This window comes from Oncorhynchus mykiss, chromosome 27 (assembly GCF_057628025.1).
Source record: "Oncorhynchus mykiss isolate SJ-2025 chromosome 27, ASM5762802v1, whole genome shotgun sequence".
Lineage (NCBI taxonomy): Eukaryota > Metazoa > Chordata > Actinopteri > Salmoniformes > Salmonidae > Oncorhynchus > Oncorhynchus mykiss.
In genome coordinates, this window is record NC_143048.1 from 40,530,110 (window position 1) to 40,557,148 (window position 27,039).

At 45.7% G+C, this 27,039-nt stretch overlaps 1 pseudogene; it reads right to left on the reverse strand.

Moving 5' to 3' along the window:
* Positions 1-1,850: 1,850 nt before the first annotated feature.
* LOC149971311 (uncharacterized) overlaps positions 1,851-27,039 on the reverse strand; it is a 42,619-nt pseudogene continuing 17,430 nt past the window's right edge.

The window sequence follows — 27,039 nt, forward strand, 5'->3', positions numbered from 1 at the left end:
GTGAACATGCTCTGCAGTGTTTGGCCTGGCTGGCTGGCTGGCTGGCTGGCTGGCTGGCTGGCTGGGGGAACAGGGGCTGGCTGGCTGGCAGGAGGAACAGAGGCTGGCTGGCTGCCTAGGGGAACGGGGGCTGGCTGGCTGCCTAGGGGAACGGGGGCTGGCTGGCTGGGGGAACAGGGGCTGGCTGGCTGGGGGAACAGGGGCTGGCTGGCTGCCTAGGGGAACGGGGGCTGGCTGGCTGGGAGAACGGGTTTGTGTGGGACTTGTTTCACGTTTTGTAGTAGAATAACCACTGCTGTCATGTGGTTAGTGTGAAGGTAAAACGTGGGCATAGGACAGCCATCCAGAGATGTAAACATACACCTGGTCATGTATTTCATCTTCATTCTACTTTCTATTACAAAACCACAGCAATGCTCATCACCATATTCAACCTTACTGAACAAAATGATTAAAACCTCAAATTAGCATCGTAGATTAACTATGTCATAACATGCAGCATTTTAATTACATACAACTCTAAACAAGATAATATTACAATGACCTATAGTATAACAGCACTCAACATCTCCTGTACCAGAGGAACTATAGACCTGTATGGTGAGGGTTCAACCCAACCAGAGGAACTATAGACCTGCATGGTGAGAGTTCAACCCAACCAGGGGAACTATAGACCTGCATGGTGAGAGTTCAACCCAACAAGAGGAACTATAGACCTGTTTGGTGAGGGTTCAACCCAACCAGAGGAACTATAGACCGGTATGGTGAGGGTTCAACCCAACAAGAGGAACTATAGACCTGTTTGGTGAGGGTTCAACCCAACCAGAGGAACTATAGACCTGTATGGTGAGTGTTCAACCCAACCAGAGGAACTATAGACCTGCATGGTGAGGGTTCAACCCAACCAGAGGAACTATAGACCATTATGGTGAGGTTTCAACCCATCCAGAGGAACTATAGACCTGTATGGTGAGGGTTCAACCCAACCAGAGGAACTATAGACCTGCATGGTGAGGTTTCAACCCATCCAGAGGAACTATAGACCTGTATGGTGAGGGTTCAACCCAACCAGAGGAACTATAGACCAGTATGGTGAGGTTTCAACCCATCCTATACCATAGGAACTATAGACCAGTATGGTGAGGGTTCAACCAATCCTGTACCAGATGAACTATAGACCTACATGGTGAGGTTTCAACCAATCCTGTACCAGAGGAACTATAGACCTACATGGTGAGGGTTCAACCCATCCTATACCAGAGGAACTATAGACCTACATGGTGAGGGTTCAACCAATCCTTTACAGTGAGCAGACCAGGCTGTACTCAGGACCCAAGTCCTATAAGGATGGCATGCCGGCCCAAGAAAGGTCTTTTAGAGTGTGATGTGAGAAGTGTGTGTGTCCTGAGTGTGTGTGTGTGTTACCATGTTGAGAGTGTGTGTGTGTCCTGAATGTGTGTGTGTGTTACCATGTTGAGAGTGTGTGTGTGTCCTGAGTGTGTGTGTGTTACCATGTTGAGAGTGTGTGTGTGTTACAATGTTGAGAGTATGTGTGTGTCCTGAGTGTGTTTGTGTTACCATGTCGATTCAGTGTGTGTGTCCTGAGTGTGTGTGTGTGTGTGTTAGAATGTTGAGAGTGTGTGTGTGTTACCATGTTGAGAGAGTGTATGCGTGTGTTACCATGTTGAGATTATGTGTGTGTCCTGAGTGTGTGTGCGTTATCATGATGAGAGTGTTTGTGTGTGTGTTACCGTGTTGAGAGTGTGTGTGTGTGTGTGTGTGTGTGTGTGTGTGTGTGTGTGTGTGTGTGTTACCATGTTGAGAGTGTGTGTGTGTGTGTGTGTGTGTGTGTGTGTGTGTGTGTGTGTGTGTGTGTGTGTGTGTGTGTTACCATGCTGAGAGTGTGTGTGTGTTTGTGTGTGTGTGTGTGTGTGTGTGTGTGTGTGTGTGTGTGTGTGTGTGTGTGTGTGTGTGTGTGTGTGTGTTACCATGTTGAGTGTGTGATGGTTCAGGGAAGTGACAGGACACTCTGCTGGTCTCTCAGAGTCTCCTTCTCCTCGTCTGAATGACCCTCGCTGCACTCCGAGCCTGCAACATCAAAGAGAATGATCAGAGAGGGCGGAACATCAAAGCTAACCAATCGGAGAGAGTGCAACATCAAAGGCACCAATCAGAGTGAACGACAGATCAAAGGGGAACCAATGGGTTGAGGAGGATATCCTGGAAGCTGTTGAAACGGCCTCTGTGGCCTGCCTTGGTGCAGAGCCGTCTGGCCAGGAATGAAACATGATATGGGTCCCAGTTACACAATATTCACATATACATCTCTGAGCACCTTCATGTTCACATACTGTACATACCTTTGTGTGACATACACACTGTGTTAAAGTGTGTGTGTGTGTGTGTGTGTGTGTGTGTGTGTGTGTGTGTGTGTGTGGGAGGGAGGGAGGGGTGTTATGGTACGGCAGTCATAATATCCATAATATATATTAATATAGGACAAGTAATATTTCAGCATTATTCACATTCACGTACCGTACAGCAGCTCTCACAGATACATATTGTATGAGAGAGAGGGGGGGGGGGGGGCGAGAGAGGGAGAGAGGGAGGGAGGTGAGGAGAGAGCGCGAGAGAGAGAGAGAGAGAGAGAGAGAGAGAGAGAGATGGAAAACAGAATGGGAAGTAAAAGAGAGAGAATGAGAGGGTGGATACCTGGGGCCCAGCGGAAAGAACAGGAAAGTGTGTGTGTGTGTGTGTGTGTGTTAATCCTGTTATTACACGTCTCTGTGTGAGCGACAGCACTCAGCCCAGAGCCTAGTGCACAGATTACAGCCTCTTTTCACAGATATACACACACACACACACACACACACACACACACACACACACACACACACATACACACATACATATTACTTATGTGGACACACTTTCTGGAACAATTTAAAAACATAGAAGTATCCATACACACACACACATATAGTGCACCACAGACACACAGATATCTAGTTGTGGTGAGGAGAGGGACGGGCGCGTTTCTGCGTTCAGGCCTCATGCTGAACCTGATGCCGATGCTAAAGACTTTCTGACCTTTCATTACACACTAAATGTGGCCAGCGGAACGACAAATAGAGATGACAGGGAGGGAGGGAGGGAGGGAGGGAGGGAGGGAGGTGAACACATGCTAAACCCTGTTTAGCTTATTATAGATCAATAATGACAAACCTCCTGTCACTGACAACTTAGATGGAAAGCTACTGAGGATGGTAGCTGACTCTATAGCCACTCCTATCTGTCATACCTTTAATCTGAGCCAGGAGGAAAGTCTTTGTCCTCGGGCCTGGAGGGAAGCCAAAGTAATTCCACTACCCAAGAGTGGTAAAGCAGCCTTTACTAATTCTAACAGCAGTTTGACCAAATACAATGTTATTTCTCTGTAAACGAATTAACAACAGACTTTCAGCATGCTGAGAAGGGCACTCAACACGTACAGCACTGACACAAATGACTGATGATTGGTTGAAAGAAATTGATAATAAGAAGATTGTGGGAGCTGTACTGTTAGATTTCAGTGCAGCGTTTGATATTATGAACCATAACCTGTGGTTGAGAAAATGTTTTGGCTTTTCAACCTCTGCCATATCGTGGATTCAGAGCTATATATCTGATTGAAGTCAGGGGCTTTTATTTAATAGAAACTTCTCTAATGTCAACCATGTAAAATGTAGTGTACCGCAGGGCAGCTCTCTAGGCCCTTTACTCTTTTCTATTTGTACTAATGACCTGCCACTGGTATTAAACCACAGCTAATGAAGTCACTGAGACCCTTAATAAAGAGTTGCAGCCTGTTTTGGAACGGATGACTAGTAGTAAACTGGCCCTGAACATCTCTAAAACAAAAGGCATTTTATTTTATACAAATAATTCCCTAAATTCTAGAACTCAGCTGAATCTGGTAATGAATGGTGTGGCTGTTGAACAAGGTGAGGAGACTAAATTACTTTTGTCACACCCTGATCTGTTTCACCTGTCTTTGTGCTTGTCTCCACTCCCCTTCAGGTATCGTCCATCTTCCCCATTATCCCCTGTGTATTTATATCCTACAGTACCAGCGTTTTTCCTCCATGCTCCTGTCTGTTTCTAGTTCCTGTTTTCTAGTTTTCCCGGTTTTGACCATTCTTCCTGCAGTGAGCCTGCCTGCCGTTCTGTACCTTGGCACACCACACTGGATTACTGACCTCTGCCTGCCCTGACCCTGAGCCTGCCTGCCGGTCTGTACTTTATGGACTCTGATCTGGATTACTGACCTCTGTCTGCCCTGACCCTGAGCCTGCCTGCCGTTCTGTACTTTATGGACTCTGATCTGGATTACTGACCTCTGCCTGACCCTGACCCTGAGCCTGCCTGCCGTTCTGTACTTTATGGACTCTGATCTGGATTACTGACCTCTGCCTGCCCTTGACCTGTCGTTTTGACTGCCCCGTTCTAGTAATGAACATGTGTTACTTCGACACTGTCTGCATCTGGGTCTTCCCAAAAACGTGATAACTTGGTGTTACCATATATTGTAAACTGTCATGGTCAAAACATATAGATTTAATGGTTGTAAAGGAAAGATCTAGCTGGCCCAGAACAGAGCAGCATGTCTTGCTCTTCATTGTAATCAGAGAGCTGATATAAATACTATGCATGTCAGTTTCTCTTGACTAAGAGTTGAGGAGAGACTGACTGCATCACTTCTTCATTTTACAAGAAACATGAAAACATTGAACATTCCAAATTGTTTGCAAGGTCAAATAAACAGCAAACCTGGTTTACAAAAACAGATAAAGCAACACCTCGCTGCACAACACCTCTCCCCTATTTGACCTAGATAGTTTGTGTGTATGTATTGATATGTCGGCTATTTATGCCTTTTTTTTATTGTTGTAGTTCTGTCTTGAGCTGTTCTCGTATTATGTCATGTTTCATGTTTTTCTGTTGGACTCCAGGAAGAGTCGCTGCTGCTTTCGCAACAGCTACTGGGGATCCTAATAAATACCACCTGTATCTATGGCCGCGACCCAGTCGTTCAGTTCTTTTGTTCTGTATCCAGTCATTCGTTCTAAAGGTTTCATTGCCAAACTGGCTGGCAACGTTCTTATCCCTTGCTTGCTAGCTTGCTAGCTTGCTAGCTAACTTAGTCATATCAAACAGTGCAGCCAGAATAACAGCAAAGTAGCTGCATTTGCATTTGTTTAAGCTGTTTTCTAGTGACATTTATTTGGATACATCCATAACAATGAGCTAATGAGCTAACGATTTCGCCTGGCATAGAAAATGTGCTCTCTCGTCAGGACACTGTTGTTCAGAGGAGCTAGCGAATAACAAAGCTACAGTAACACGATCATTTCAAACTGAAGCTGGAAAGACTGCAAATTAGCTGCGTTACATTTTACCCTTTTTGGATAAATCCATACAAATGATGCCAGCTGATTCACTTCGACTGGCTGAGAAACACTGCCTATCTGTCTCGTCCCGACTCATTCATTACTATGAGACAGCAGGAGATCGAATTTGAATAATGAAACAATGTTGCAAATGTCGGAGAGACAGACAGCAAGGTTTAGACAAATCTCCGCTGTTGAAAACTAAATGTTAGGCCAAAAGAAATATGAGATAATGTCTAGATGCTTTTTATAGTGGAGATCAAGTGTATAAGTTGCCTGGCTGGGCTGATGAGGCAGTGGATTGCACAGTCAGATGGAACAGAGTAAATAGGCATTTTAACATCATAGATTTAGCTTGTGGTAACTTGTGGAATAGACACAGACTGGAATGCGGTTTTAACCAATCAGCATTCAGGATCAGACCCATCGGTTGTATTAACACAACTAGACACTGGCACACACACATGCACACACAAACAAATGACGACTGGGGCAGGGGGAGGGGCAGTGTGTGTGTGTGTGTGTGTGTGTGTGTGTGTGTTTGTTGTTTTAATGATTCAGAATGCTAACAAGGCAGCATCTCTAACGAGCTGCAGCTAATGAGTGTCTGGTTCCCATAGAGACGGATATATATACCCACTGGAGGGAGCCCCGCCTCCTGACATGCCACTCTTTTCCAGCTCCGCCCCCCGGAGAGGGGGACACCTGGGACAGATCTGAATCTGTGAGAGACTCTGTCATCACAACAAAGACAATATCATCATCATCATTATCATCATCATCAAAAAATAACTACTAACTTAACTAATTCACTCTGAAGCATATGTCTGTGAGAGACATGATCGGAGTAACAATATCCTAACTATGGGCAGTGTGTTTGTGTGAGTGAGTGAGTGAGTGAGTGAGTGAGTGAGTGAGTGAGTGAGTGAGTGGGTGAGTGAGTGAGTGAGTGAGTGAGTGAGTGAGTGAGTGAGTGAGTGAGTGAGTGAGTGAGTGAGTGTTAGTAAGAGTGTGAGTTTGTGCGTACCTGAAGCCATCACTCTGAACTCCTCTGCCAGGCTGCTGAGAGCCCATGTGTCTATGTCCTGCTCCACGTCAGAGACCAAACAGCTGGTCTGGTCCACCAAACAGATGTCCAGGATCTTCTGAGCCGCCTGAGACAGAGGACTTGAGACGGGATGGGACATGGGGCCAGGGCCAGGGCCAGGGCCAGGGCCAGGGCCAGGGACAGGGACAGGGACAGGGACAGGGACAGGGACAGACAGACAGACAGACAGACAGACAGACAGACAGAGACAGACAGACAGACAGACAGACAGACAGACAGACAGACAGACAGACAGACAGACAGACAGACAGACAGACAGACAGAGGAAGACTAACCAGCACAACACCAAACAACCAGGAAGTGGTATATTGAGAACTAGTAGGTAGAGGTGGGAGGGAGGAGACGGCGGAAGAGAGTGAGGGAATATGCGAAGGAGTAGGAAAGATGAGGTACAGAGGGATGGAGAGATAATGAGAGCGATAATGAGAGCGATATAGAGAGAGATAATGAGAGAGAGAGAGAGAGAGAGCGAGAGAGAGAGAGAGAGAGAGAATAAGAGAGAAATAGAGATATATATATATAGAACGATATGAAACGAGATATCGAGAGAGAGGTATAGAGCGATAATGTGAGATTGTGTGTGTGTGTGTGTCTGTGTGTGTGTGTGTGTGTGTGTGTCAGAGTGTGTCTGTCTGTCTGTCTGTCTGTCTGTCTGTCTGTCTGTCTGTCTGTGTGCGTGCAGGTGTGTGAGTGGGTGTGTGAGACTTGGTGTCATGTTGCTACCCGCTATTCTGTGCTGTTTCTCCAAATTCACTACCTGTTTCTCTCTCTTTCCTCTGTCAGTAGGAGTTTCACACTCACCGCATCACACCACATGCCTTACTGCAGCAGATATAGAACACAGAGGCACACAGACATACTAGGAGATAAACAGAGTAGAGCTGTCCTGGGTCATACTGAATATGATAAACAGAGTAGAGCCGTCCTGAATATGAGAAACAGAGTAGAGCCGTCCTGGGTCATACTGAATATGATAAATAATAAAATCATGATGAATATGATCCAGACTGGTAGAAGCGAGGGACAGGGAAGGAGCAGGAATAAAGAAAATTGAGGAAGAAGAGAGAGAGAGAGAGAGCGAGAGAGGGGGAGAGGGAGAGAGAGGGGGGAGAGAGAGAGAGAGGGGGAGAGGGAGAGAGAGTGGGGGAGAGAGAGAGAGAGGGAGAGAGAGAGAGGGAGAGAGAGAGAGAGAGAGAGAGAGAGGGAGAGAGAGAGAGAGAGAGGGGGAGAGAGAAAGAGAGGGAGAGAGAGGGGGAGAGAGAGAGAGAGAGAGAGAGAGAGAGAGTTGGGGTTGGAGAGAGATAGGGATACATTTTTGCAAAGGGACTGTAGAGATTTGATTAGCAGCAGGAGGTATAGATCGTGTCACAACGTAAACAGATTACCTCAGTGTTTCTGAGCTCCCAGAGAGGAAAGTGATGAGAGGAGAGGACAAGCTCCTGGACCAACTCCCAACCCACTCTCTCCCTCTCTCTCCCTGTGTGTGTGACTATGTGTCTGTGTGTGTGTGTGTGTGTGTGTGTGTGTGTGTGTGTGTGTGTGTGTGTGTGTGTGTGTGTGTGTGTGTGTGACTGAGACAAGAGCGTCCAGGTGAACCTTCACGCTTCAGCAGAGATGGAAAGTAGGTGTGCTCAACACCAATGACAAAAATATCAACAGAACGGCTTACCAAGAAAAAGTTCCAAAAGGACTAATTCAAGGTACAAAGGAGTTGGAGAACTCAACAATAAAGGCAGAGATTGCTTTCTTATTGCTCACTTTAATCCATTGTACAGGATGTGGACAGGTGACGGACGTTTTTCCGTCAAGCTGACGTCTTCCTCAGAGTGACCTGACCATTGCACATAGTTCCTATTTATAGGCTAGTGGCTCATTGAGACACAACAGTGTATCAACATCATAATATGTTTCAAGGTCAATGGTAAATTATAGCACAAAATAATGAGAAAGAGTGTGTCTCATTAATCAGTAGTCCATGTCAAAAGATACATAGGTGATATTTGGGTTTCTGTGAATCTGGAGACACAGAGACCCAAAAAACAAGGCAACAACATTATAGAAACGAGGACAGTGAAAAACCATCATTTAGCCCCTTTGGATCCACAGTGTCTAAGGATTACTGTCAGAATGCCTCTCTTTGTTTTATACTGAACAAAAATGTACACGCAACATCCAACAATTTAAAAGATTTTGCTTAGTTACAGTTTATATAAGGAAATTAATTTAAATGAATTAATTAGGCCTAATCTGTGGACTTCACATGACTGGGCAGGGGTGCAGCTATGGCTGGGCCTGGGAGGGCATAGGCCCACCAACTTGGGAGCCAAGCCCACCAACAGGGGAGCCAGGCCCAGACAAGGCCCGGAAATGATTGATGACTGGCTGAGAGAAATTGATGATTAAACGTGTGTGGAGGCTCGTTAGACTTCAGTGCAGCTTTTGACATTTTTGATCATAGTCTCCTGCTGGAAAACGTATGTGTTATGGCTTTACATCCCCTGCTATATTGTGGATAAAGAATTACTTTTCTAACAGAACACAAAGGGTGTTCTTTAGTGGAAGCCTCACAAGCAAAATCCAGGTGGAATCAGGAATTCTCCCGGGTAGCTGTTTTTTGCCACTTACTTTTTTCAATCTTTACTAACGACATGCCACTGGCTTTGGGTAAAGCAGTGTGTCTATGTATGCGGATGACTCAACACTGTGCACGTCAGCTACTGCAGCGACTGAAATGACTGCAACACTTAAAACTTCTTCGGGATTGGTGTCCCTTCCACGGGAAGGATGAGTTAACATAGGCTAGTGCGATTAGCATGATGTTGTAAGTAACAATAACATTTCCCAGGACATAGACATATCTGATATTGGCAGAAAGCTTAAATTCTTGTTAATCTAACTGCACTTTTGAATTTACAGTAGCTATTACAGTGGAAGAATGCCATGCTGTTGTTTGAGGAGAGTGCACCATTTTGAACATAAAAAGCTAGTAATAAACAAATTAGGCCTATTTGGGCAGTCTTGATACCAAATGTTGAACAGAAATGCAATGGTTCATTGGATCGGTCTAAAACGTTGCTGCCACCTGGTGGCCAAAATGTATATTGCACCTGGGCTGGAATAATACATGCCTCTCCTTCATGTCAATATGCCTTGTCCATTGCTGTTCTGGTTAGTGTTTATTGGCTTATTTCACTGTAGAGCCTCTAGTCCTGCTCAATATACCTTATCCAACCTATTAGTTCCACCACCCACACATGCAATGACATCTCTTGGTTTCAATGATGTTTCTAGAGACAATATCTCTCTCTTCATCACTCAATACCTAGGTTTACCTCCACTGTATTCACATCCTACCTTACCTTTGTCTGTACATTATACCTTGATGTTATTTTATCGCCCCCAGAAACCTCCTTTTACTCTCTGTTCCAGACGTTCTAAACAACCAATTCTTATTGCTTTTAGCCGCACCCTTATTCTACTACTACTCTGTTCATCTGGCGATGTAGAGGTGAATCCAGGCCCTGCAGTCATCTAGCTCCACTCCTATTCCCCAGGCGCTCTCTTTTGACGACTTCTGTAACCGTAATAGCCTTGGTTTCATGCATGTTAACATTAGAAGCCTCCTCCCTAAGTTTGTTCTATTCACTGCTTTAGCACACTCTGCCAACCCGGATGTTCTAGCTGTGTCTGAATCCTGGCTTAGGAAGACCACCAAAAATTCAGACATTTTAATTCCAAACTACAACATTTTCAGACAAGATAGAACTGCCAAAGGGGGCGGTGTTGCAATCTACTGCAAAGATAGCCTGCAGAGTTCTGTCCTACTATCCAGGTCTGTACCCCAAAAATTTGAACTTCTACTTTTAAAAATCCACCTCTCTAAAAACAAGTCTCTCACCTTTGCCGCCTGCTATAGACCACCCTCTGCCCCCAGCTGTGCTCTGGACACCATATGTGAACTGATTGCCCCCCATCTATCTTCAGAGCTTGTGCTGCTAGGCGACCTAAATTGGAACATGCTTAACACCCCAGCCATCCTACAATCTAAACTTGATGCCCTAAACCAAATGATCAATGAACCTACCAGGTACCTCCCCAAAGCCTTAAACACGGGCACCCTCATAGATATCATCCTAACCAACTTGCCCTCTAAATACACCTCTGCTGTTTTCAACCAAGATCTCAGCGATCACTGCCTCATTGCCTGCATCCGTAATGGGTCAGCGGTCAAACGACCTCCACTCATCACTGTAAAACGCTCCCTGAAACACTTCAGCGAGCAGGCCTTTCTAATCGACCTGGCCGGGGTATCCTGGAAGGATATTGATCTCATCCCGTCAGTAGAGGATGCCTGGATATTTTTTAAAAATGCCTTCCTGACCATCTTAAATAAACATGCCCCATTCAAGAAATTTAGAACCAGGAATAGATATAGCCCTTGGTTCTCCCCAGACCTGACTGCCCTTAACCAACAAAAAAACATCCTATGGCGTTCTGCATTAGCATCGAACAGCCCCCGTGATATGCAGCTGTTCAGGGAAGCTAAATACCATTATACACAGGCAGTTAGAAAAGCCAAGGCTAGCTTTTTCAAGCAGAAATTTGCTTCCTGCAACACTAACTCAAAAAAGTTCTGGGACACTGTAAAGTCCATGGAGAATAAGAACCCCTCCTCCCAGCTGCCCACTGCACTGAAGATAGGAAACACTGTCACCACTGATAAATCCACCATAATTGAGAATTTCAATAAGCATTTTTCTACGGCTGGCCATGCTTTCCACCTGGCTACTCCTACCCCGGTCAACAGCACTGCACCCCCCACAACAACTCACCCAAGCCTTCCCCATTTCTCCTTCTCCCAAATCTGCTCAGCTGATGTTCTGAATTAGCTGCAAAATCTGGACCCCTACAAATCAGCCGGGCTAGACAATCTGGACCCTTTCTTTCTAAAATTATCTGCCAAAATTGTTGCCACCCCTATTACTAGCCTGTTCAACCTCTCTTACATGTCGTCTGAGATTCCCAAAGATTGGAAAGCAGCTGCGGTCATCCCCCTCTTCAAAGGGGGTGACACTCTTGACCCAAACTGCTACAGACCTATATCTATCCTACCATGCCTTTCTAAGGTCTTCGAAAGCCAAGTCAACAAACAGATTACCGACCATTTCGAATCTCACCATACCTTCTCTGCTATGCAATCTGGTTTCAGAGCTGGTCATGGGTGCACCTCAGCCACGCTCAAGGTCCTAAATGACATCTTAACCGCCATCGATAAGAAACATTACTGTGCAGCCGTATTCATTGATCTGGCCAAGGCTTTCGACTCTGTCAATCACCACATCCTCATCGGCAGACTCGACAGCCTTGGTTTCTCAAATGATTGCCTCGCCTGGTTCACCAACTACTTCTCTGATAGAGTTCAGTGTGTCAAATCGGAGGGTCTGCTGTCCGGACCTCTGGCAGTCTCTATGGGGGTGCCACAGGGTTCAATTCTTGGACCGACTCTCTTCTCTGTATACATCAATGAGGTCGCTCTTGCTGCTGGTGAGTCTCTGATCCACCTCTATGCAGACGACACCATTCTGTATACTTTTGGCCCTTCTTTGGATACTGTGTTAATAACCCTCCAGGCAAGCTTCAATGCCATACAACTCTCCTTCCGTGGCCTCCAATTGCTCTTAAATACAAGCAAAAATAAATGCATGCTCTTCAACCGATCGCTACCTGTACCTACCCGCCTGTCCAACATTACTACTCTGGACGGCTCCGACTTAGAATACGTGGACAACTACAAATACTTAGGTGTCTGGTTAGACTGTAAACTCTCCTTCCAGACCCATATCAAACATCTCCAATCCAAAGTTAAATCTAGAATTGGCTTCCTATTTCGCAACAAAGCATCCTTCTCTCATGCTGCCAAACATACCCTTGTAAAACTGACCATCCTACCAATCCTCGACTTTGGCGATGTCATTTACAAAATAGCCTCCAATACCCTACTCAACAAATTGGATGCAGTCTATCACAGTGCAATCCGTTTTGTCACCAAAGCCCCATATACTACCCACCATTGCGACCTGTACGCTCTCGTTGGCTGGCCCTCGCTTCATACTCGTCGCCAAACCCACTGGCTCCATGTCATCTACAAGACCCTGCTAGGTAAAGTCCCCCCTTATCTCAGCTCGCTGGTCACCATTGCATCTCCCACCTGTAGCACACGCTCCAGCAGGTATATCTCTCTAGTCACCCCAAAACCAATTCTCTCTTTGGCCGCCTCTCCTTCCAGTTCTCTGCTGCCAATGACTGGAACGAACTACAAAAATCTCTGAAACTGGAAACACTTATCTCCCTCACTAGCTTTAAGCACCAACTGTCAGAGCAGCTCACAGATTACTGCACCTGTACATAGCCCATCTATAATTTAGCCCAAACAACTACCTCTTTCCCTACTGTATTTTATTTATTTATTTATTTTGCTCCTTTGCACCCCCATTATTTTTATTTCTACTTTGCACATTCTCCCATTGCAAATCTACCATTCCAGTGTTTTACTTGCTATATTGTATCTACTTTGCCACCATGGCCTTTTTGCCTTTACCTCCCTTATCTCACCTCATTTGCTCACATCGTATATAGACTTGTTTATACTGTATTATTGACTGTATGTTTGTTTTACTCCATGTGTAACTCTGTGTCGTTGTATGTGTCGAACTGCTTTGCTTTATCTTGGCCAGGTCGCAATTGTAAATGAGAACTTGTTCTCAACTTGCCTACCTGGTTAAATAAAGGTGAAATAAAAATGTAAAAAAAATAATAAAAATACATTATGGCCTTTCTCTTGCATTTCACAGATGATGGTACAAAAAAAAAAGAAGGTATGTTTTTTTTCTTTGTATTATCTTTGACCAGATCTATTGTGTTATATCCTCCTACATTCCTTTCACATTTCACAAACTTCAAAGTGTGTCCTTTCAAATGGTACCAAGAATAGGCACATCCTTGCTTCAGGGCCTGAGCTACAGGCAGTTAGATTTGGGTCATTTCAGGCTAAAACATAAAAAGGGGCAGAGGTTTTAACAAAGAGCTGCAGTTAGTTTTGGAATAAGTTAGTTAAGCATTGTATTTGGGGCAAATCATTCACCCTGAACCTCAACTAGATCTTGTAATGAATAATATGTATATTGAGCAAGTTGAGGTGACTGAACTGCTTGGAGTAACCCTGGATTGTAAACTGTCATGGTCAAAACATATTGATACAACAGTAGCTAAGATGGGGAGAAGTCTGTCCATAATAAAGAGCTGCTCTGCCTTCTTAACAACACTATCAACAAGGCAGGTCCTACAGGCCCTAGTTTTGTTGCACCTAGACTACTGTTCAGTAGTGTGGTCAGGTGCCACACTACTGGCCCAGAACAAGGCAGCACGCCTGGCACTTAAAAGTACACGGAGAGCTAACATTAACGACATGCATGTCAATCTCTCATGGCTCAAAGTGGAAGAGAGATTGACTTCATCGCTACTTGTTTTTGTAAGAGGTGTTGACAAGCTGAATGTACGGAGCTGTCTGTTTAAAATACTAGCACATGGCTCAGACACCCATGCATACCCCACAAGACATGCCACAAGAGGTCTCTTCACAGTCCCCAAGTCCAGAACAGACTATGGGAGGCGCACAGTACTACATAGAGCCATGACTACACAGAACACTATTCCACATCAGGTAACTGACGCAAGCAGTAGAATCTGATTTGTTACTAAACTGGTAAAAATACACCTTATGGAAAAACGAGGAGTGTGAAGAGACACACACAAAGGTACTGACGCATGCATTGTGATATTATGTGGTGGTATTGAACATGTTGTATTGTAGCTATGTAGTGGTGTAATGATGTTGTGTGATGTACTGTTTCATTTGTATGTGCTTTAATGTGTTTGGACCCCAGGAAGAGTAGCTGCTGGGAATCCCTAACAAATACAAATCACAGGTAGTTTTCCCCACTACAGAGACAAATATCTACATGTTTATTTATTTTACCTTTATTTAACTAGGCAAGTCAGTTAAGAACAAATTCTTATTTTCAATGACGGCCTGGAAACAGTGGGTTAACTGCCTGTTCAGGGGCAGAACAAAACCTTCCGGTTACTAGTCCAGCGCTCTAACCACTAGGCTACCCTGTGCCCCAGTCCCTTAGGGTTTTGTATTCTTGACCTGTTCTCAGATGATAAAGAATTTTAGTATTGGTTTTTGTATTGTCACAATGTACACAGTGGCCACACTAGTAACTGCCATTGGACTGCCTGGCAGCCAAGTATCACTCTTCTTGGGTAGCCGCTTTGCATAACAGATTCGGCTAGATTGCGCGCATGGAGGAAACAAATGGAGGGGGAAATGAACTCTGGTAGATTTGGATCACTTATGAGGATGTTCCAGTGTTTCAATAAAATGGATTTGATGTGACCTGGTGCCGTACTCTGTGGAAAAACACAAACGTGGGGGCGTTTTGTCCTGGTTTGTATTAGTGCGCGTGGGTAGGCGTTGACGTTCAGTCTCTCTAGCAACTGGTATAGATAGGCCTGTTCAATGACACTGTTACATACCTGCCAGAAGAACATTTGTCAAGGTGATATCCCTCCTCTAACCATTCTCTCCCATTAACTTTGGAGCTTAATGGTCATGGCAGGCATACGACCCTGTTTGACGAGTGCATGTCGTGAAAAGGACATTTCCTGTTCCAGGGGCTTCTACGAAGAACACCACTCCCTTAAAACATGGGCCATTTTCCAAACATTTTATTTTTTATTTTTTATTTAACTTTTATTTATCTGATTTAACATCTGATTAAACTGACTTTGATTGACAGTGTAACCGCGGTTACAGAATACCATATTTCATGTTGTTTTGGCCAACGTTTGTGGAGACAAGTGGGTTATAGCTGGTCTGTGTTGAAAGTGGGTTATAGCTGGTCTGTATTGAAAGTGGGTTATAGCTGGTCTGTGTTAAATGTGGGTTATAGCTGGTCAGTATTGAAAGTGGGTTATAGCTGGTCTGTGTTTAATGTGGGTTATAGCTGGTCAGTATTGAAAGTGGGTTATAGCTGGTCTGTGTTAAATGTGGGTTATAGCTGGTCTGTATTGAAAGTGGGTTATAGCTGGTCTGTGTTAAATGTGGGTTATAGCTGGTCTGTATTGAAAGTGGGTTATAGCTGGTCTGTGTTGAAAGTGGGTTATAGCTGGTCTGTGTTAAATGTGGGTTATAACTGGTCTGTATTGAAAGTGGGTTATAGCTGGTCTGTGTTAAATGTGGGTTATAGCTGGTCTGTATTGAAAGTGGGTTATAGCTGGTCTATCTTCAAAGTGGGTTATAGCTGGTCTGTGTTAAATGTGGATTATAGCTGGTCTGTATTGAAAGTGGGTTATAGCTGGTCTGTGTTGAAAGTGGGTTATAGCTGGTCTGTGTTAAATGTGGGTTATAGCTGTTCTGTATAGAAAGCCTGCACAACCTAGACTGTTCATCATTCTGTCTTATTGTCACCTGACTAGTAGTTCAAATCAAATCAATCTTTGTTTGTCATGCGCCGAATACAACAAGTGTAGACTTTACTGTGAAATGCTAACTTACTTACAAGTCCTTAACCAACAGTGCAGTTCAAGAAGACTTATTTACCAAGTAGACTAAAATAAAAAGTTATAATAAAAAGTAACACAATAAGAATGACAATAACGATGTTATATACAGGGGGTACCGGTACCGAGTCTGTGTGCGCGGGTATAGGTTAGTTGAGGCAATTTGTACATGTAGGTAGGGATGAAGTGACCATGCATAGATAATAAACAGCGAGTAGCAGCAATGTACAAAACAAATGGGGGGGGGGTCAATGTAAATTGTCCCAGTGGCGATTTTATTAATTGTTCAGCAGTCTTATGGCTTGGGGGTAGAAGCTGTTGAGGAGACTTTTGGTCCTAGACTTGGCGCTCCGGTACCACTTGCCGTGCGGTAGCAGAGAAAACAGTCTATAACATGGGTAACTGGAGTCTCTGACCATCTGATGTGCTGAATGCAGGTTGTGGAGTATTGTAGCAATAGTCATTGTGTTTACTTCCAATAATCTGGGACGTCACTACACTGGAACTGCAGCACCGGGGCATTGTGATGATAAGATAGAGGTGTAAGACAGAGAGACTCTCTAATCATACCCCTCGAGGTAAGTCCTGTTATGCTGTACAGCATAGAGTACAGGTTGTCTCTGTGTACCCACACAGGTGCCCAGTTTACTAAGGAGACTCTAGCCAACATTCCCTCTGAGGAATCAAATCAAATCAAAGTTTATTTGTCATGTGCACCGAATACAACAGGTGTAGTAGACCTTACAGTGAAATGCTGAATACAACAGGTGTAGTAGACCTTACAGTGAAATGCTGAATACAACAGGTGTAGTAGACCTTAACAGTGAAATGCTGAATACAACAGGTCTAGTAGACCTCACAGTGAAATGCTGAATACAACAGGTACCTGTAGACCTTACAGTGAAATGCTGAATACAACAGGTGTAGTAGACCTTACAGTGAAATGCTGAATACAACAGGTGTAGTAGACCTTACAGTGAAATGCTGAATACAACAGGTGTAGTAGACCTTACAGTGAAATGCTGAATACAACAGGTGTAGTAGACCTTAGAGTGAAATGCTGAATACAACAGGTGTAGTAGACCTTACAGTGAAATGCTGAATACAACAGGTGTAGTAGACCTTACAGTGAAATGCTGAATACAACAGGTGTAGTAGACCTTACAGTGAAATGCTGAATACAACAGGTGTAGTAGACCTTACAGTGAAATGCTGAATACAACAGGTGTAGTAGACCTTACAGTGAAATGCTTAATACAACAGGTGTAGTAGACCTTACCGTGAAATGCTGAATACAACAAGTAGACTTACAGGCTCTAAGCAGTAGTGCATAAAAGGTATTAGGTGAACAATAGGTAGGTAAAGAAATAAAACAACAGTAAAAAGACAGGCTATATACAGTAGCGAGGCTATATACAGTAGCAAGGCTATATACAGTAGCGAGGCTACATACAGACACCGGTTAGTCAGGCTGATTGAGGTAGTATGTACATGTAGATATGGTTAAAATGACTATGCATATTTGGTGAACAAGAGTAGCAGTAGCGTAAAAAGAGGGGTTGGTGGGTGGTGGGACACAATGCAGATAGCCCGGTTAGACAATGTGCAGGAGCACTGGCTTGGGGGTAAAAACTGTTGAGAAGCCTTTTTGTCCAAGACTTGGCACTCCGGCACCGCTTGCCATGCGGTAGTAGAGAGAACAGTCTATGACTGGGGTGGCTGGGGTCTTTGACAATTTTTAGGGCCTTCCTCTGACACCGCCTGGTGTAGAGGTCCTGGATGGCAGGCAGCTTAGCCCCAGTGATGTACTGGGCCGTACGCACTACCCTCTGTAGTGCCTTGCGGTCAGAAGCTGAACAATTGCCGTGCCAGGCAGTGATGTCCAGGCAGTGATGCCCTCGATGTTGCAGCTGTAGTACCTTTTGAGGATCTCAGGACACATGCCAAATCTTTTTAGTTTCCTGACGGGGAATTGGCTTTGTTGTGCCCTCTTCACAACTGTCTTGGTGTGTTTGGACCATTCTAGTTAGTTGTTGATGTGGACACCAAGGAACTTGAAGCTCTCAACCTGCTCCACTACAGCCCCGTCGATGAGAATGGGGGCGTGCTCGGTCCTCCTTTTCCTGTTGTCCACAATCATCTCCTTAGTCTTGGCTACATTGAGGGAGAGGTTGTTATTCTGGCACCACCCGGCCAGGTCTCTGACCTCCTCCCTATAGGCTGTCTCGTCGTTGTCGGTGATCAGGCCTACCACTATTGTGTCATCTGCAAACTTAATGATGGTTTTGGAGTCGTGCCTGGCCATGCAGTCGTGGGTGAACAGGGAGTACAGGAGAGGACTGAGCATGCACCCCTGGGGAGGTCCAGTGTTGAGGATCAGCTTGGCAGATGTGTTGCTACCTACCCTCAACACCTGGGCGCGGCCCGTTAGGAAGTCCAGGATCCAGTTGCAGAGGGAGGTGTTTAGTCCCAGGATCCTTAGCTTATTAATGAGCTTTGAGGGTACTATGGTGTTGAATGCTGAGCTGTAGTCAATGAATAGCATTCTCACGTAAGTGTTCCTTTTGTCCAGGTGGGAAAGGGCAGTGTGGAGTGCAATACAGTTTGCATCCTCTGTGGATCTGTTTGGGTGGTATGCAAATTGGAGTTGGTCTAGGGTTTCTGGGATAATGGTGTTGATGTGAGCCATTACCAACCTTTCAAAGCACTTCATGGCTACGGACGTGAGTGCTACGGGTCTGTAGTCATTTAGGCAGGTTGCCTTCGTGTTCTGGGGCACAGGGACTATGGTGGTGTACTTGAAACATGTTGGTATTATAGACTCAATCAGGGACATGTTGAAAATGTCAGTGAAGACACCTGCCAGTTGGTCAGCACATGCCCGGAGCACACGTCCTGGTAATCCATCTGGCCCCGCAGCCTTGTGTATGTTGACCTGTTTAAAGATCTTACTCACGTCAGCTACGGAGAGCGTGATCACACAGTCGTCTGGAGCAGCTGATGCTCTCATGCATGCCTCAGTGTTGCTTGCCTCAAAGCGAGCATAGAAGTGATTTATCTCATCTGGTAGGCTCGTGTCACTGGGCAGCTCGTGGCTGTGCTTCCCTTTGTAGTATGTAATAGTTTGCAGGCCCTGCCACATAAGACGAGCGCCGTAGCCGGTGTAGTATGATTCCATCTTAGCCCTGTATTGACACTTTGCCTGTTTGACGGTTCGTCCAGGGCATAGCAGGATTTCTTGTAAGCTTCCGGGTTAGAGTCCCGCACCTTGAAAGCGGAATGGATGTCTGAGTCTGAGACATCCTGTTCTATGTGAAAACGTTGGATTATAGATTTTTGTTCAAAAGAGAGTTATATAATCTGCCAACATCAATGAAATCCAACGCATCTTGTTAGTGAACTAATACGTTCGGGAAAACTCTTGAGAAAAACAGACAATTGTACAACAGTATGATGTTGTCTTGATGGAATCCCAAGATCATTTGATCTTTAAATCCTCTCCTTATTCAGCAACACAACGAGGCAGGGACCTAAAGTACAGTGTCTCAGCAGCCATTATGCATAGTAGCCATTTAGTGTGTATATATCCTGTGGCCATAATGGCTTGTATTACAACAGCTAATTGGATTGGAGTGTCATAATGGACGGATGACATTGACTGAGCACTCTAGAGTTTTTGTGGCACAACAGTGTCTCAATAGGTTGTCTCCTGCAACCTCTTTGGTACTGTTATTGAGCGGGCTATACACTCATGGAAGTTGCCTGTCTATCAGAAACACATTATATTCCTGGTGCTACCCCCCTACATTGTGTGCATATAACTTAGTTTGTTTCTGTAGTGTCTGTTACTGTGAATGACTGAAATGAATGTCATCCAAGCGTTTCCCTTTGTTTTGAGTAATGGGAAAATGACACGTATGAGCCTGAAGAATACAGAGAACTGTTTGTGTAAGTATGGTACAAAGCATTAGTTGAACTCAGATAGGAGAGAGGTTATGTGTGGCCCTTTTCTCTGACAGCAAGGCTGTATGAATTATCCCCAAACACTCACACACACAGAGAGAGAGAGGAGAGAGAGAGAGGAGAGAGAGAGAGGAGAGAGAGAGAGACAGAGAGAGGGGAGAGAGAGAGAGAGAGAGACAGAGAGAGAGAGAGAGAGAGAGAGAGAGAGAGAGAGAGAGAGAGAGAGAGAGGAGAGAGAGAGGAGAAAGAGAGAGAGAGGAGAGAGAGACAGAGAGAGAGGGGGGGAGAGAGAGAGGAGAAAGAGAGAGAGAGAGAGAGAGGAGAGAGAGACAGAGAGAGAGAGAGAGAGAGAGGAAAATAATTAACAAAAAAACAGAGCAAACTAGAATGCTATTTGGCCCTAAACAGAGAGTACACAGCGGCAGAATACCTGACCACTGTGACTGACCCAAAATTAAGGAAAGCTTTGACTATGTACAGACTCAGTGAGCATAGCCTTGCTATTGAGAAAGGCCGCTGTAGGCAGACATGGCTCTCAAGAGAAGACAGGCTATGTGCTCACTGCCCACAAAATGAGGTGGAAACTGAGCTGCACTTCCTAACCTCCTGCCCAATGTATGACCATATTAGAGAGACATATTTCCCTCAGATTACACAGATCCACAAAGAATTTGAAAACAAATCCAAATTTGAAAAACTCCCATATCTACTGGGTGAAATTCCATAGTGTGCCATCACAGCAGCAAGATTTGTGACCTGTTGCCACGAGAAAAGGGCAACCAGTGAAGAACACACACCATTGTAAATACAACCCATATTTATGCTTTTTTATTTTATCTTGTGTCCTTTAACCATTTGTACATTGTTAAAACACTGTATATATATATAATATGACATTTGTAATGTCTTTACTGTTTTGAAACCTCTGTATGTGTAATGTTTACTGTTAATTTTTGTTGTTTTTCACTTTATATATTCACTTTGTATGTTGTCTACCTCACTTCCCATGCCAATAAAGCCCTTGAATTGAATTGAATTGGATTGAATTGAATTGAATTGAATTGAGAGAGAGAGAGAGAGACAGAGAGAGAGAGAGAGAGAGAGAGAGAGACAGAGAGAGAGAGAGAAGGAGAAAGAGAGAGAGAGAGGAGAGAGAGAGAGAGACAGAGAGAGAGAGAGAGACAGAGAGAGACAGAGAGAGAGAGAGAGAGGAGAGAGAGAGGAGAAAGAGAGAGAGAGAGAGGAGAGAGAGACAGAGAGAGAGAGAGGGGAGAGAGAGAGGAGAAAGTGAGAGAGAGAGAGAGAGAGAGGAGAGAGAGACAGAGAGAGAGAGAGAGAGACAGAGAGAGAGAGAGAGAGACAGAGAGAGAGAGAGAGAAGGAGAAAGAGAGAGAGAAAGGAGAGAGCGAGGCCCAAACTTTAAGTTATGTGTGGCTCTTTACTCTGACAGCAAGGATGTATGAATTATCCCTAAACACACAGAGAGAGAGAGAGAGAGAGAGAGAGAGAGAGAGAGAGAGAGAGAGAAAGAGAGAGAGAGAGAGACCCAAACTTAAGGAAAGCTTTGACTATGTACAGACTCAGTGAGCATAACCTGGCTCTCAAGAGAAGACAGGCTATGTGCACACTGCCCACGAAATTAAGTGGAAACTGAACTGGACTTCCTAACCTCCTGCCCAATGTATGACCATATTAGAGACACATATTTCCCTCAGATTACACAGATCCACAAAGAATTTGAAAACAAATCCAATTTTGATAAACTCCCATATCTACTGTGTGAAATACCACTGTGTGACATCACAGCAGCAAGGTGTGAGACAAGAAAAGGGCAACCAGTGAAGAACGAAAAACATTGTAAATACAACCCATATTTACGTTGATTTATTTTCCCTTGTGTACTTTAACTATTTGCACATCGTCACACTTTACAAAGACATAATATGACATTTGAAATGTCTTTATTCTTTTAGAACTTGTAATGTTTACTGTTCACTTTTTTTGTTTATTTCACTTTTGTTTATTATCTATTTCACCTGCCTGGCAATGTTAACATATGTTTCCCATGCCAATAAAGACCTTAAATTGAAATGAATTGAATTGAGACACACACACACACACACACACACACACATAGGGAGAGAGAAACACACACACACATAGAGAGAGAGAAACACACACACACAGAGAAACACACACACAGAGAGAGAAACACACACACACATAGAGAGAGAGAAACACACACACACACACACACACACACAGAGAAACACACACACAGAGAGAGAGAGAGAAACACACACACACATAGAGAGAGAGAAACACACACACACACATAGAGAGAGAGAGAAACACACACACACATAGAGAGAGAGAAACACACACACACACACATATAGAGAGAGAGAAACACACACACACATAGAGAGAGAAACACACACACACACATAGAGAGAGAGAAACACACACACACAGAGAGACAGAAACACACACACGCACACACACACATAGAGAGAGAGAAACACACACACACACACACACACATAGAGAGAAACAAACACACACATACTCATAGAGAGAGAGAAACACACACACACACACATAGACACACACACATAGAGAGAAACACACACACACACACACACACACACACACACACACACACACACACACACACACACACACACACACACACACACACATAGAGAGAAACACACACACACACACACATAGAGAGAGAGAAACACACACACACACACACACACACACACACATAGAGAGAGAAACACACACACACACACATAGAGAGAAACACACACACACAGAGAGAGAGAGAGAAACACACACACACACACACATAGAGAGAGAGAAACACACACACACACATAGAGAGAGAAACACACACACACACATAGAGAGAGAAACACACACACCAACACACATAGAGAGAGAAACACACACACACACATAGAGAGAGAAACACACACACACATAGAGAGAGAAACACACACACACACACAGAGAGAGAGAGAGAAACACACACACACACACACACACATAGAGAGAGAAACACACACACACAACACCAGACTCTCCACTTTTATAGTTATGTTGTATCACTGACTCATTTCCAAGGTGTAAACATACTGTAGCTCCTTTGGGGTTCCACATCATCTTCACCTCTCTTATAAGCTGTGGGATTCGACTTATTTGTTTTAAATCCCATTATAAACTCTTTGTGATGTGAATAACAGTTGGAAATGAGAATATACCTCCAGGTAAAGTTGGACACAGAGGTAATCTTTCAAATATAATCTCTTACAACAAAAGAGCATTGACGCTTTCTACTGTAATTATGAGAAAACATGACTGAAAAAATTGTCTAACACCCACATACGCTCACATACACACACAAACACACACACATATACACACCTGTGTGTGCGCTGTCCGGTGTGTTTGGGTGAGATTGTGTGTGACGTGGGCTGGGCTGTGTGTCTGGGTGAGATTGTGTGGGACGTGGGCTGGGCTGTGTGTCTGGGTGAGATTGTGTGTGACGTGGGCTGGGCTGTGTGTCTGGGTGAGATTGTGTGGGACGTGGGCTGGGCTGTGTGTCTGGGTGAGATTGTGTGTGACGTGGGCTGGGCTGTGTGTCTGGGTGAGATTGTGTGGGACGTGGGCTGGGCTGTGTGTCTGGGTGAGATTGTGTGGGACGTGGGCTGGGCTGTGTGTCTGGGTGAGATTGTGTGGGACGTGGGCTGGGCTGTGTGTCTGGGTGAGATTGTGAGGGACGTGGGCTGGGCTGTGTGTCTGGGTGAGATTGTGTGGGACGTGAGCTGTCCTGTGTGTCTGGGTGAGATTGTGTGGGATGTGGGCTGTCCTGTGTGTCTGGGTGAGATTGTGTGGGACATGGGCTGTCCTGTGAGTCTGGGTGAGATTGTGTGGGACGTGGGCTGGGCTGTGGAGAACCAGGGTCCACCAGGATGAGGAAGCCCTCCAGGACACAGAATATCCCTGCCTGGGTCTGCTCTCTCTGGGCCACCACACACAGGGCCTGGGAGAGACAGGACTGCTCCCTCTGGGCCACAACATACAGGGCCTGGGAGAGACAGGACTGCTCTCTCTGGGCCACAACACACAGGGCCTGGCAGAGACAGGTCTACTCTCTCTGGGCCACAACACACAGGGCCTGGCAGAGACAGGTCTACTCTCTCTGGGCCACAACACACAGGGCCTGGGAAAGACAGGTCTACTCTCTCTGGGCAACCACACACAGGGCCTGGGAGAGACAGGTCTACTCTCTCTGGGCCATCACACAGGGCCTGGGAGAGACAGGTCTACTCTCTCTGGGCAATCACACACAGGGCCTGGGAGAGACAGGTCTATTCTCTCTGGGCCATCACACACAGGGCCTGGCAGAGACAGGTCTACTCTCTCTGGGCCATCACACACAGGGCCTGTGAGAGACAGGACTACTCTCTCTGGGCCACAACACACAGGGCCTGGGAGAGACAGGTTTACTCTCTCTGGGCCATCACACAGGGCCTGTGAGAGACAGATCTACTCTCTCTGGGCCATCACATACAGGGCCTGGGAGAGACAGGACTACTCTCTATGGGCCACAACACACAGGGCCTGGGAGAGACAGGTCTACTCTCTCTGGGCCACAACACACATGGCCTGGGAGAGACAGGACTACTCTCTCTGGGCCACCACACACAGGGCCTGGGAGAGACAGGACTACACTCTCTGGGCCACCACACACAGGGCCTGGGAGAGACAGGTCTACTCTCTCTGGGCCACAACACACAGGGCCTGGGAGAGACAGGACTACTCTCTCTGGGCCATCACACACAGGGCCTGGTAGAGACAGGTCTACTCTCTCTGGGCCACAACACACAGGGCCTGGGAGAGACAGGTCTACTCTCTCTGGGCCATCACACAGGGCCTGGGAGAGACAGGACTACTCCCTCTGGGCCACAACACACAGGGCCTGGGAGAGACAGGTCTACTCTCTCTGGGCCACAACACACAGGGCCTGTGAGAGACAGGTCTACTCTCTCTGGGCCACAACACACAGGGCCTGTGAGAGACAGGTCTACTCTCTCTGGGCCATCACACAGGGCCTGGGAGAGACAGGACTACTCCCTCTGGGCCACAACACACAGGGCCTGGGAGAGACAGGACTACTCTCTCTGGGCCATCAAACACAGGGCCTGGGAGAGACAGGTCTACTCTCTCTGGGCCACAACACACAGGGCCTGGGAGAGACAGGTCTACTCTCTCTGGGCCATCACACAGGGCCTGGGAGAGACAGGACTACTCCCTCTGGGCCACATCACACAGGGCCTGGGAGAGACAGAACTACTCCCTCTGGGCCACAACACACAGGGCCTGGGAGAGACAGGTCTACTCTCTCTGGGCCACAACACACAGGGCCTGGGAGAGACAGGACTACTCTCTCTCGGCCATCACACACAGGGCCTGGCAGAGACAGGTCTACTCTCTCTGGGCCATCACAGACAGGGCCTGGGAGAGACAGGTCTACTCTCTCTGGGCCATCACACACAGGGCCTGGGAGAGACAGGTCTACTCTCTCTGGGCCATCACACAGGGCCTGGGAGAGACAGGTCTACTCTCTCTGGGCCATCACACACAGGGCCTGGGAGAGACAGGTCTACTCTCTCTGGGCCATCACACAGGGCCTGGGAGAGACAGGTCTATTCTCTCTGGGCCATCACACACAGGGCCTGGCAGAGACATAATGAAATGAAAGGGTTATTTCCAGGTTTGGGGTCAATTCTATCTCAACAGAGCCAATTCAAGAAATTAAATTGAAATTGAATATCTATTTAACCGTTATTAAGCCAGGTAAGTCACTGGAAATACAATATATTTGACCATCATGACTTAGTGAATGAATATGAGCTGTACTTTCTTTATTTCCATGAATTGATAATGAATTAACCCTGGACCTGAGGAGTCCACCTGACAGGAGCACTGTGAGATAACTAGTCCACTACAGGAGAGGAGAGAATCAGGAGGATTTCCTTCATTAGCATGCTAGCCATAGCATTACAGCTGATGTTCTGAAAGAGCTGCAAAATCTGGACCCCTACAAATCAGCCGGGCTAGACAATCTGGACCCTTTCTTTCTAAAATTATCTGCCGAAATTGTTGCCACCCCTATTACTAGCCTGTTCAACCACTCTTTCGTGTCGTCTGAGATTCCCAAAGATTGGAAAGCAGCTGCGGTCATCCCCCTCTTCAAAGGGGGGGACACTCTTGACCCAAACTGCTACAGACCTATATCTGTCCTACCATGCCTTTCTAAGGTCTTCGAAAGCCAAGTCAACAAACAGATTACCGACCATTTCGAATCTCACCATACCTTCTCTGCTATGCAATCCGGTTTCAGAGCTGGTCATGGGTGCACCTCAGCCAAGCTCAAGGTCCTAAACGATATCTTAACCGCCATCGATAAGAAACATTACTGTGCAGCCGTATTCATTGATCTGGCCAAGGCTTTCGCTCTGTCAATCACCACATCCTCATCGGCAGACTCAACAGCCTTGGTTTCTCAAATGATTGCCTCGCCTGGTTCACCAACTACTTCTCTGATAGAGTTCAGTGTGTCAAATCGGAGGGTCTGTTGTCCGGACCTCTGGCAGTCTCTATGGGGGTGCCACAGGGTTCAATTCTTGGACCGACTCTCTTCTCTGTATACATCAATGAGGTCGCTCTTGCTGCTGGTGAGTCTCTGATCCACCTCTACGCAGACGACACCATTCTGTATACTTCCGGCCCTTCTTTGGACACTGTGTTAACAACCCTCCAGGCAAGCTTCAATGCCATACAACTCTCCTTCCGTGGCCTCCAATTGCTCTTAAATACAAGTAAAACTAAATGCATGCT